This window comes from Hyla sarda, chromosome 4 (genome assembly GCF_029499605.1).
Source record: "Hyla sarda isolate aHylSar1 chromosome 4, aHylSar1.hap1, whole genome shotgun sequence".
NCBI classification, from domain to species: domain Eukaryota; kingdom Metazoa; phylum Chordata; class Amphibia; order Anura; family Hylidae; genus Hyla; species Hyla sarda.
The window spans coordinates 164176160-164189031 of NC_079192.1; positions in this window are offsets into that span (position 1 = coordinate 164176160).

Below are 12872 nucleotides of genomic sequence, written 5' to 3' on the forward strand. Positions count from 1 at the left end.
GATAACTTTTAATGAACAATTCCCAAGTGCCCCATTGTGATTTAGCTACATAGAGACCCAAAAGAATCTATAGAGAGAATTAGAGATGAGCGAAACGAATCTGACTACTCCAGATTCATTGCGAATTTTATGAAAAATTTGATTTGCAACGAATGAGAATATCGCTGCGATTCTATTGCGCGAATCGCTGCATTAAACTCCATTTAGTGCGGTCCAGGCTCCAGGGCATCTAAATTGGCGGATCCACATGTGAGGACATGGGGCAAGGAATCCTGGGAAGGCAGGAACAAGGGTAGGTGGGATGACCCTTAATCACATGCAGGATGCAGACTATCAGCAGCCAGTCACCCCTGTGATGTCACAGCCCTATATAATCGGCAGCCATATTCCATCTCGTCTCTTCATCCTTTCACTGCAGAGAGATAGGGCAGATAGCGCTGTGTGTTACACAGAAAAGCTTTTTCCAGCAGCGTTTCACCTCCTAGTCACGTCAGCATTCTGGTGGACAGAAAAGCAGTGCGTTTTTCACAGAAAATAATTTTTACTTTAGCGATTAACCTCCCAGTAACTTTCTACAGCATTGTATTACAGAAAGGGGCAGAGAGCTGTGTGTTGCCTCATACGTTTGAACAAGCTGGCTCAGCTGGAGAAACGTTAGGAGAGGAGGGAGGAATACGTTTTTAGTGCAACTCTGTGTCTTTGTGCCACAACAAATCTGTACAGTCTGTACTGTCTGTAGACGATATATTACATACCCAACAGTCCATTCCTAATAGTATTTGAGAGAGAAAGTGCAATTTTCGGTTTAGTACTCAGCGACTGTGTGCTGCAGCACTGTTGTGTACAGCTGGTGTTGTGCACAAATACTTATTTATGCGTACTGTAGGGCATTTTTCTGCCCTCATAAGTGCATACCACATATCTACATCTAGGTTGTGTACTATTTTGTACCTGTTAATCTGTCAAGGGCCTAGATACTGTGAAAGGCCAGGCAAAAGTACTCACCGGCTGGTGTTGTACACAAATACTTTTTTAAGCCTACTGTAGCGCATTTTTCTGCCCTCATAAGTGAATACGACATACCTACATCTAAGTGATGTACTATGTTGTACCTGTTAAACTCTCAAGGGCCTAGATACTGTGAAAGTTCAGGCAAAAGTAATTACCGGCTGGTGTTTTACTCAAATACTTTTTTAAGCGTACTGTAGCGCATTTTTCTGCCCTCTTAAGTGCATACTACATACCTATCTCTAAGCAGTGTACTATTTTGTACCTGTTAATCTGTCAAGGGCCTAGAGAGGAAACGACAGCCAAAAGTGCACACCTGCTGCTGTTCTAGACAAATACTCTTTTAAGCATAGTGAAGTGTATTATACTCCCCTCATATATGCACTAAGTATGTCAGGTAGAGAAGTGCCAGGACGTGCACCGAGTAGTGGCGGAGTCCTAAATTCATCAGGTGCAGGCAGAGGTCGCAGAAGACTAGGGGCGAGTGGTAGCAAAAGTCGCAGTGAGAGGCCTGATCTCCTGGTATCAGATAGCGGTCGTGTCTCGACCAGCAACCCATATGCCATCATCGATTGGTTAACACGGTCATCCATGTCAACAGTCGGTGGGTTCCTCAGACACAACCCTCAGTTGGCATGGCCGGAAGCAGTCCCTGTCCTCCCATTGCCTCTGTCCTATGCTGTTCCCTCCCCTAAAAAAGTATCTAATGCTTTTCAACTCCACTATTCAGTGAGGACGATCTAATAGAGGGCAGTCAGCAGCTACTGCCCAGCCAAGAAGTGGAGGAGACATCCGCCGCTTCCTCTGCTAGGTGGGCAAATAGTGATGAGGAGAGTGATGTGGGAGGTGGTGTTGCCAGCATTCAAAGTCCTGAGGCAGACACTGTTGAGGAACCTGAGGAGGACATCAGTGACATGCAGACACTTGTTGATAATGATGAAGCCGATCACAATTGGGAGCCGGGTGCAGAAGCGGCTTCATCATCATCAGGAGAAGAGGTTGCAGGTTGCCCTTGAGGCAGCAGCTGAGCCAGCAAGGTGGTAGCACGGTTGGCAGGCAGCATTATGGCAGAAGTGGAAATTCTGGAGCCAAACGTGCCATGGGGAGACCACCTGCTTCGCAGCAGCCTACCTTCCCGGGAGGTAGTGGAACAGGGGTTCCAGGAGACAGCGGCAGTAGTAGTCAATTAGTGCGGACTATTGGTGGGAAAATCAGCTACTCAGCGGTGTGGCAGTGTTTCATCAAGCATCCGGAGGAGGTTACCATAACCACATACACGTTGCGTTGGCAGAAGGTGAAGCTTGGCCAGGGTCCCAATGTTGGCACCACGACCCTGCGTCAACATATGCTGCACCACCATAAAGCAGCCTGGGAGAACCTTAGCTCCAATGGGGTTGTCCAGCCTTCTGCATCACCCAGTGGCACGCCGATCCCTCTTTCAGCCAGCCAAAGCTTCACCACCTCAGCCGAAGGGAGCTGTGTGTCATACCCTCCTTCTGTCCCTACAGATGGTCCTGGTCCTCCTACTTTTAGTCAGTCATTCCTCCAGTAATCCACATGTGAAGCCATGTCCAAGAGACAATAGTATGCACCCACTCATCCAACGGCACAGAAGATGAATGTGCTCCTGTCTAATGTGCTGGTGCTGTAGTCCCTCCATTTTCAAGTCGTGGACTCTGCACCTTTCAGTGAACTGATGGCTTGTGCCAAGCCAAGGTGGAGGGTACCAAGCCGTCATTTCTTTGCGAAGAAGGCAGTACCAGCCCTGCACAATTTTGTGGAAGAGATGGTGGGCAAGTCCTTGAGCCTGTCGGTGTGTATCCATCGGCGAAGTCATGTCCAAGAGACAACAGCATGCGCCCACTCATCCAATGGCGCAGAAGCTGAGTGTGCTCCTGTCCAAGTTTCTGGTGCTGCAGTCCCTCCCTTTTCAAATGGTGGACTCTGCACCTTTCAGAGAACTTATGGCTTGTGCCAAGCTGAGGTGGAGAGTCCCAAGCCATCATTGCTTTGCAAAGAAGGTAGTACCAGCACAATACATGTGCTTTACGGCCCACTGGGTGATGTGGTTCCTGAACAGCCGCAACACCAACTTGGACAGGTCACGTTGCTTCCTCCATGCTCTCAGGTCGTTGGTCCCGTGACAGTGGGCGACTCCGCCTCCTCATCCTCCAACGTGTCCTCAGCCTCCACTGCATGGACAAGTCTCAGTGGCCCTTTAGCATACCATGTGTGCAGGGCACGGCGGTGTCACGCTGTCCTTCACATGGTTTGCCTTGGCGAACGGAGTCACACAGGGGAGGAACTGCTAAAAGTATAAAGAAATCGGAGCATGGCTTACTCCACGAAAACTGGAAATGGGAACCATGGTGACTGACAATGGGAAGAACATCTTGTCTACGCTGCAAGAAGGAAGGCTTAGCCAGGCGCCCTGCATGGCACATGTATTCAGTCTGGTTGTCAAGCGGTTCCTGAAGTGTTCCCCCTATTTGCAAGACATTCTAACAATAGGAAGGAAACTTTGCATGCACTTCAGCCACTTGTACACCGCAAAGCTCTCCCTCCTTGAGCGGCAGCATCAGAACGGTATCCCCCAACATAGTCTGATTTGCGAGGTTGCCACACGTTGGAATTTCACCCTCCATATGTTGGACAGACTATACAAACTGGAGGAGGGGGAGGGGAACATTGGAGCACAGTATAGGTTTCGTGAAATGGGTGGTTTTTCTAGTCATCTGACGGTCAGCTGAGCAGCCAGGGGGGCTAGAGGGTTATGATGAAGGCGAGACAGAGGACTCAGACACACCGTGGCAGTATGCAGTGGAGATGGAGGCAGGGAGCCCCTCCGAGTCACTTGCACAAATGGCACGATGCATGCTTACTTGCTTGCGTAGTGACCGCCGAATTGTCACCATTCGGCAGTGGGATGACTTCTGGCTCTCCACCTTATTGGACCCTCACTACCGCCACAAAATGGAGGTGTTGGCAGCATGAGGAAACCATACAGCGGCTGAATGACACAGCGTGGAGGTGTTGGCAGCATGAGGAGACCATATAGTGGCTGAATGATACAGCTTGGATGAGGCTGAAGCATGAGGAGACCATATAGTGGCTGAATGACACAGCGTGGAGGTGTTGGCAGCACGAGGAGACCATACAGTGGCTAAATGACACAGCGTGGGGGTGTTGGCAGTATGAGGAGACCATATAGTGGCTGAATGACACAGCTTGGAGGTGTTGGCAACATGAGGAGACCATATAGTGGCTGAATGATACAGCTTGGATGAGGTTGAAGCATGAGGAGACCATATAGTGGCTGAATGACACAGCGTGGAGGTGTTGGCAGCACGAGGAGACCATACAGTGGCTAAATGACACAGCGTGGGGGTGTTGGCAGCATGAGGAGACCATATAGTGGCTGAATGACACAGCTTGGAGGTGTTGGCAGCATGAGGAGACCACATAGTGGCTGAATGGCACAGCCAGGAGTTGGCAGCAGCATGAGTAGACACTAGGCATTCACAATCCCTAAGATTAAAAGATGAATTCAGAAAATTAATTGGATAGCTAGTGCTACCTACCATAACAACATTTTTATTTCCAGGCCCAGCAGCAGTATCAGTAAACCATATATTGCCTGAATGACACAGCCTGGAGTTGGCTGAAGCATAAGTACACACCAGGGCTTAACAATCCCCCCCCCCCAAAAAACAAGAATTTTTTTTATTTAAAATGAAGAATTTGGATAGCTAGTGCTACCTACCATAACAAAATTTTTATTCCCAAACCCAGCATCAGTATCAGTATCAGTAAACCAAATATTGCCTGAATGACACAGCCTGGAGTTGGCTGAAGCATGAGGACACCATTGAAATGTATGATTTTTTTATTTAAATTTAAGATTTTGAAATTTAAATTAATAATTTTGAAATTGAACTTTTAACTCCCAAGTTTTAGTGTCCCAGACCCAGGCGTGTGGGTACAAAGGGCCAAATCTATCAAGTCCCCACAGGGCTCATGTGGCCGTGAAATGTAGACACAATGTCTTCATTGCCCTGACCAGCCATTATTTCCAACACTTTTCGCCAAGGCAAACCATGTGAAGAACAGCGTGACACCGCCGTGCCCTGCACACATGGTATGCTGAAGGGTCACTGGGACTTTTCCGGGCAGTGGAGGCTGAGGACACGGTGAAGGATAAGGAGGCTGAGTCGCACATTGTCACAGGACCAACGGGCTGACAGAATGGAGCAGGAAGCAGAATGAGTACACAAGAGGGGTTCACAACCCCTAAAATTAAAAGGTGAATGTTGAAATCTCTACTAGAAATGCATGTTGGGTAGTGCTAAACATCCAAAAATTGAAGGTCCAAGCCGGGAAGCATCAGTAAGCCAAGTAGTTCCTGGAAGACACAGTCAGGAAAAGGCATCAGCAGTACACAAGAGGATTTCATAACCCCTAAGATTGAAAGATCAATATTGAAATCTCAATTAAGCATATATGTAAGCAAGTGCAAAACATCCAAAAATTTAAAGCCCAAGCCCAGAAGCATCAGTAAGCCAAGTAGTTCCTGAAAGACAAAGGAGCAGTCAGGAGCAGATATCAGCACTACCCAAGAGGGTTTCATAACCCCTTACATTATAAGATCAATGTTGAAATTTCTATTAAGCATGTATTTAGCTAGTGCTAAACATCCAAAAATGTAAGGCCCAAGCTTAGAAGCATCAGTAAGCTAAGTAGTTCCTGAAACACACAGTCAGGAGCAGGCATCAGCAGTACACCAGAGGGTTTCATAACCCCTTACATTGAAAGATCAATCTTGAAATCTCAATTAAGCATTTATGTTAGCTAGTGCTACCAGAACAAATTTGGAGTTAATATCCCAGTCCCAGTAGCATCAGAAAACTATATATTGGCTGAATGACACAGCCTGGAGATGGGGAAAGCATAAGGAGCCCATGCAGTGTCTGAATGGTACAGCCTGAAGTTGGCTGAAGCATGAGGAGACCATATAGTGGCTGAATGGTACTGCCTGAATGTGGTTGAAGCTTGAGGAGACCATTGAAATACAAGAATTTTTAATAGAAATCTAAGATTTTTAAATTGAAATTGAGGATTTTGAAATGGAACTTTTAACTCCCAATTTTTTTGTGGCCCGGGCCCCGGCGTGTGGGTACAAAGGACCTAATCTAACAAGGAGTCCCATGTCACATGTCAGCACAATGACAGAGCCTGGAGGTGGCATCAGTAGGAGGAGACCATATAGTGTCTGAATGGCACAGCCTGGAGTTGGCTGAAGCATGAGGAGACCCCAGGGCTTCACAAAAATTGTCAGAATACCACCTGACATTCAAAATAATAAAATGATAGATAAGTTCTCTGAAGAAAAGGATCCTTCATTAGATGACAATATGAGTATTGTGTGTTCCAGTGACATTAACTCATCGGAGGAACAGGAAAACATGATGCAACTTCATTCTGCAACTGAAGAAACACAACTAAAAATGAACGACTTAAAGCCTACCTGAACTGAGGAACTTCAAAATGGTAAATCTACCACCTGGGATAGTCAGTCAATTCCAACAGCTGGTGGTCAGTAACCACAGTTCCCTGCTTCTGCTAGTCCTTGGCAATATTCCTTTTATTACTGGTCTGGTATCAACATGGCAATAATGCTGGGAGAGTATACAGTATATTGCCTGAATGACACAGCCTGGAGTTGGCAGAAACATAAGGAGACAAAATAGTGGCTGAATGTAACAGCTTGGCTGTTGCAGAAGCAGGAGTCCTGAAAGTGACCCGGTGAAAGAGTGGTGCGGTGGGTGGCAATACCAGTACTCGATAGTGAAGGTGGCAGGAATGTTTGTAACTGGGGAGCAATGGCTTAAATCTGTTTGGCACTATCCATATTTGTGCAGTGTTGGTGTAGCACCATGGTCAATCTACTCTGAGGCATCTGGCATTGGTGGGTGGAAATCCTGGCTGATCCATGCCTGATTCATCTTCACAAAGGTCAGTCTCTCTACATTTTTCGTGGACAGACAAGTTCTCCTTGGGGTGACTATGTCTCCCGCCGCACTAAACACTCGCTCTGATGCCAAACTACTGGCCGGGCAGGAAAGCTTTTCCAGGGCAAACTCTGCTAGTTGCGGCCACAAATTAAGTTTGGCTGCCCAGAAGTCCAGCGGATCTCCATGGTCCGTTGGCATGGGCATGTCAAGGTATGCCACCACCTGCTGGTTCAGGTCCTGCTTCATGTCTACCTGCTGCTGATGAGTTGCTTCACTATGTGGGTGAAGAAAGCTACTCATCAGCGACTGTAGACTCAGATTGTTGCTGATGGAGCTGATACTGCTCCTGCCACCCCACCCCTCCCCAGCAGCCATGGCAGTGGAAGGTGATGGCAGAGGGCCCCCTGAGTAAGACCTGCTATTGGATGGACAATGGCTCCGATAGGCATCAGGCAACTGAGAACGTAGGATCTCTCTGTAGCAGTTCAGTTTGTCCTCCCTTTCAGTGGGTGTAAAAAAGGCACCCATTTTGTGCCGGTAGCGAGGGTCCAATAAGGTGGAGACACAGAAGTCATCCCGCTGACTAATGGTGACAGTTCGGCTGTCACTACGCAAGCAAGTGAGCATGCATTGTGCCATTTGTGCAATTAACTCGGAGGGACTCCCTGCCTCCATCTCCACTGCATACTGCCATGGTGTGTCTGGGTCCTCTGTCTCGCCTTTCTCATAACCCTCTTGCTCCTCTAGTTCATCATACTCCTCCTCTCCTGTCAGATGAGTAGAAACACCACCCATCTCATCAAACCTAAACTGTGCTCCACTGTGCCCCTCATCCTCCTCCTCCAGTTCAGCCTCCACAGGGATCATGTGGTTGTGAGATGTAGGCGCAACGTCTCCATTGCCCTGAACAGCCATCATTTCCAACACTTGTTGTAAGAAATGAAGCAGTGGAATGACGTCGTTCATCCCGTAATTCTAGTGACTTACCAATGTGGCTTCCTCAAAGGGCCTGAGCAAATAAGCTGCCACTGGTTCACATTGAAGTTACACAGGGGAGTACCCCTATCCGCTTGGATCATCAAGGAATCGGTTATGGTTTTTCTCTATTCGTACAGTCGGTCCAACATATGCACGGAGGAATTCCAACGTGTGGCAACGTCACAAATCAGACTATGTTGGGGGATACCATTCTGACACTGCAGCTCAAGGAGGGTGTGCTTTGCGGTGTATGAGTGGCTAAAGTGCATGCAAAGTTTCCTTCCCATTCTTAGGATGTCTTGCAAATGGGGGGAACACTTCAGGAACTGCTTGACAACCAGATTTAACACATGTACCATGCAGGGCGCATGGGTCCCCCCTCCAGTGCGGCCATGATGTTCTTCCCATTGTCGGTCACCATGGTTCCCATTTCCAGTTTTCGTGGAGTAAGCCATGCTCCGATTTCTTTACGAATGACTTTTAGCAGTTCATCCCGTGTGACTCTTTTTGCCAAGTGAAACCATGTGAAGAAAAGCGTGACACAGCCGTGCCCTGCACACACGGTTTGCTGAAGGGCCACTGAGACTTGTCCGTGCAGTAAAGGCTGAGGACAAGTTGGAGGATGTGGAGGCAGAGTCGCACACTGTCACAGGGCCAACGGGCTTACAGCGTGGAGGAGGAAGCGGCGTGTCCTGTCCAAGTTAGGGTTGTGGCTGTGCAGGAACCACATTCGCCTAATGAGCCATAAAGGATATTTATTTTTCCCTGACCGTAGTTACAGCTCCAGACATCAGCGCTGCCGTGTACTTTGGTACACACCAACAGGCTCAAGGACTGGCCCACCATCTCATCCGCAAAATTGTGCAGGGCTGGTACTGCCTACTTCGCAAAGAAATGGCGGCTTGGTACTCTCCACCTCGGCTCCGCACAAGCCATCAGTTCTCTGAAAGGTGCAGAGTCCACCACTTGAAAAGGGAGGGACTGCAGCACCAGCAACTTAGACAGGAGCACATTCAGCTTCTGTGCCGTTGGATGAGTGGGTGCATACTATTGTCTTGGACATGGCTTCGTATATGGATTGTTATCGGAATGGCTGACTAAAAGTGGGAGAAGCAGGAGCATCTGGAGCAACAGAAGGAGGGTATGACACACAGCTCCCTTCAGCTGAGGTGGTGGAGCCTTGGCTGGCTGTAGGAGGGAGTGGCTGGCCACTGGGTGATGCAGCAGGCTGGACCACTACATCGGAGTCACGGTTCTCCCAGGCTACTTTATGGTGGCGAAGCATGTGTTGACGCAGGGACGGGGTGCCAACATTGGGATCCTGGCCACGCTTCACCTTCTGCCGACATATCTTGCATGTGGCTATGCGAACCTCCTCCGGATGCTTGATGAAAAACTGCCACACCGCCGAGTAGCTGATTTTCCCACCAACAGTCTGCACTAATTGACTGCTACTGCCGCCGTCTCCAGGAACCCCTGTTCCACTACCACCCTGATAGGTAGGCTGCCGCGAAGCAGGTGGTCTCCCCCGGGCACGTTTGGCTCCGGAATTTCAACGTCTTCCACCACGCTGACTGCCAACCATGCTACCATCTTGTTGGCTCAGCTGCTGCCTCACAGGCAACCTGCAACTCTCTTCTCCTGATGATGATAAAGTCCCTTCTGCACCCGGCTCCCAATTGCGATCAGCTTCATCATCGAGTTGTGTCTGCACGTCACTGATGTCCTCCTCAGGTTCCTCAACAGTGTCTGCTTCAGGGCCCTGAACCCTGGCAACACCGCCTCCCACCTCACTCTCCTCATCACTACTTGCCCGCCTAGTGGAGGAAGTGGCACATGTCTCCCCCCCTTCTTGGCTAGGCAGTAGCTGCTGACTGTCCTCTATTAGATCTTACTCAGTGAATAGTGGAGCTGAACCCACAGCATAAGATACTTCTGTAGGAGAGGGAACAGCATAGGACAGAGGCAATGGGAGGAGAGGGACTGCTCCCGTACCATGTCAACTGAGGGTTGTGTCTGAGGAATATAGCGACTGTTGACTGGGGGTGTCAGATGTGATTTGTGATGAAGTGGATGAACGTGTTAACCAATCGACGACGGGAGATGGGTTGCTGGTCGAGACACAACCGCTAGCTGATAACGGGAGCTCAGGCCTCTTGCTGCGACTCCTGCTGCCACTGGTCTCTAGTCTGCTGCAACTTTTGCCTGAAGGATTTAGGCCTCTGCCACTCCTCTGTGCACGTCCTGGCACTTCTCTGCCTGACATACTTAGTGTGTATATGAGGGCAGTACAATACGCTTCACTACTCTTAACCCCTTAAGGACACATGACGTACTGGAACGTCATGTGTCCGCTCCCGATCTATAACGCGGGGCCAGTCATAGCGGGTCGGGCCCAGCCTCTAACAACGGCCGGGACCCGTGGCTAATAGTGCGCGGCACCGCGATCAATTAACCCTTTAGTCTAAAGTGAAAGTGAAACCATGCCGGTTAGCTCAGTGGGCTGTTCGGGATAGCCGCGGCGAAATTGCGGCATCCCGAACAGCTTACAGGACAGCAGGAGGGTCCCTACCTCCCTCCTCGCTGTCCGATCGCTGAATGACTGCTCAGTGCCTGAGATCCATGCATGAGCAGTCAAGCGGCAGAATCATTGATCACTGGTTTCCTATGAGAAACCAGTGGTCAATGTAAAAGATCAGTGTGTGCAGTGTTATAGGTCCCTATGGGAGCTAGAACACTGCAAAAAAAAGTGAAAAAAAAAAGTGAATAAAGATCATTTAACCCCTCCCCTATTAAAAGTTTGAATCACCCCCCTTTTCCCAGAAAAAAAACCACAGCGTAAATAAAAATAAACATATATGGTATCGCCGCGTGCGGAAATGTCCGAATTATAAAAAATATATTGTTAATTAAACCGCACGGTGAATGGCGTACGCGCAAAAAAATTCCAAAGTCCAAAATAGTGCATTTTTGGTCACTTATTATATCATGAAAAAATGAATATCAATAAGTTCTATCAATGCAAAAATGGTACCGTTAAAAACTTCAGATCACGGCGCAAAAAATGAGCCCTCATACCGCCCCATATGCGGAAAAATTTAAAAGTTATAGGGGTCAGAAGATGACAATTTTAAACGTATTAATTTTCCTGCATGAAGTTATGATTTTTTCCAGAAGTACAACAAAATCAAACCTATATAAGTAGGGTATCATTTTAATCGTATGAACCTACAGAATAAAGATAATATGTCATTTTTACGGAAAAAATGTACTATGTAGAAATGGAAGCCCCCAAAATTTACAAAACTGCGTTTTTTTTTTTTCAATTTTGTCTCACAATGATTTTTTTTTCCGTTTCACCGTAGATTTTTGGGCAAAATGACTGACGTCATTACAAAGTAGAATTGGTGGCGCAAAAAATAACCAATCATATGGATTTTTAGGTGCAAAATTGAAAGAGGTGAAAAAACAGAAAAAACCCCGGTCCTTAAGGGGTTAAAACAGTATTTGTCGAGAACAGCAGCAGATTACTTTTGGCTATCCTTTCACAGTATGTAGGCCTTTGACAGATTAACAGGTACAAAATAGTACACTACTTAGATGTACGTATGCGGTATGCACTTATGAGAGCAAAAAATTGCAATACAATACGCATAAAAAAGTATTTTTCTGTATTTAGATGGTAGTGAACGATTCATGTCAGGGTTAAATACTAAATGTAAAAACTTTGAAGATGCCACTGCTGTTGCTGCTGCTTCTGCCTCTTGCAGGAATAGTGCTAGAAGTGGGTGTGGAACATTGACATAGTGAAGAGTGGACCCCTGTTCAGCAGGTATTTGGTGGAGAGAGCTGTGGCAAGCTGTCTCTGTAGCTTCCCCCTATAAAAAATCCAATTTATCCTTCTTCTTGGAAGGTGAAAAAAACTCCCCCATTCTGGCTTTATACCATAGGTCTAAAATTGTGGGCTATCCAGTACTCATTTCTTTCTTTCATGCGCTTAATGTACCTGTCAGTGTGCAAGCAAAAAAGCATACAGCTTGTCATCCTTGCCAGCCATTACGCACCAGTATGCCTTCAGCTGTTGCAAAACTACAACTCAAAGCATGTACCGACAGACCGTGCATGCTGGGAGTTTTAGTTTTGTAACAGCTGGAGGCATACTAGCACGGAAACACTTAGTCTGTTACCTAACTCAGTGTTTCCCAACCAGTGTGCCTCCAGCTGTTGCGTAACTACAATTTCCAGCATGCATTATCTGTGAGTGCATGCTGGGAGTTGTAGTTTTGGAACAGTGGAGGTTTGCGCCCCCCCCCCCCCCCCACACTCTTCCCACAGGGTACATTCACATGGATGGGGGTTTTCAGTGAATTTTCCGCTGCAAGTTTGAGATGCGTCAAATTTTCTCCCGCAGCTCAATCTCCCAGCGGGAAACTCGCTGTGAACCCACGCCTGTGTGAATGTACCCTAAAAACACTATACTACAATACACAACACAGACCCACAACCTTACACTGTTACACCCCCCCCCCTATAAGATTTAAAATATCTCGGACGGCACTGCTTCCAAAACAGAGCCTCCAGCTGTTGCAAAACAACAACTCCCAGTATTGACGGTCAGACATTGACTTTCCAGGCATGCTGGGAGTTTTGCAACGGCTGGAGGCACCCTGTTTGGGAAAGACTGCCATAAGGCATTTTTGGTGGCGGAGGCAATTGTAATGCTTGCATCCGAGTCCGTCCCTATGCAAATCCCTAATTTAGGCCTCAAATGCGCATGGCGCTCTCTCACTGTGGGGCCCTGTCGTATTTCAAGCCAACAGTTTAGTGCCACATATGTGTTACGCCGAGCGCTCCGGGTCCCCGCTCCTCCCCGGA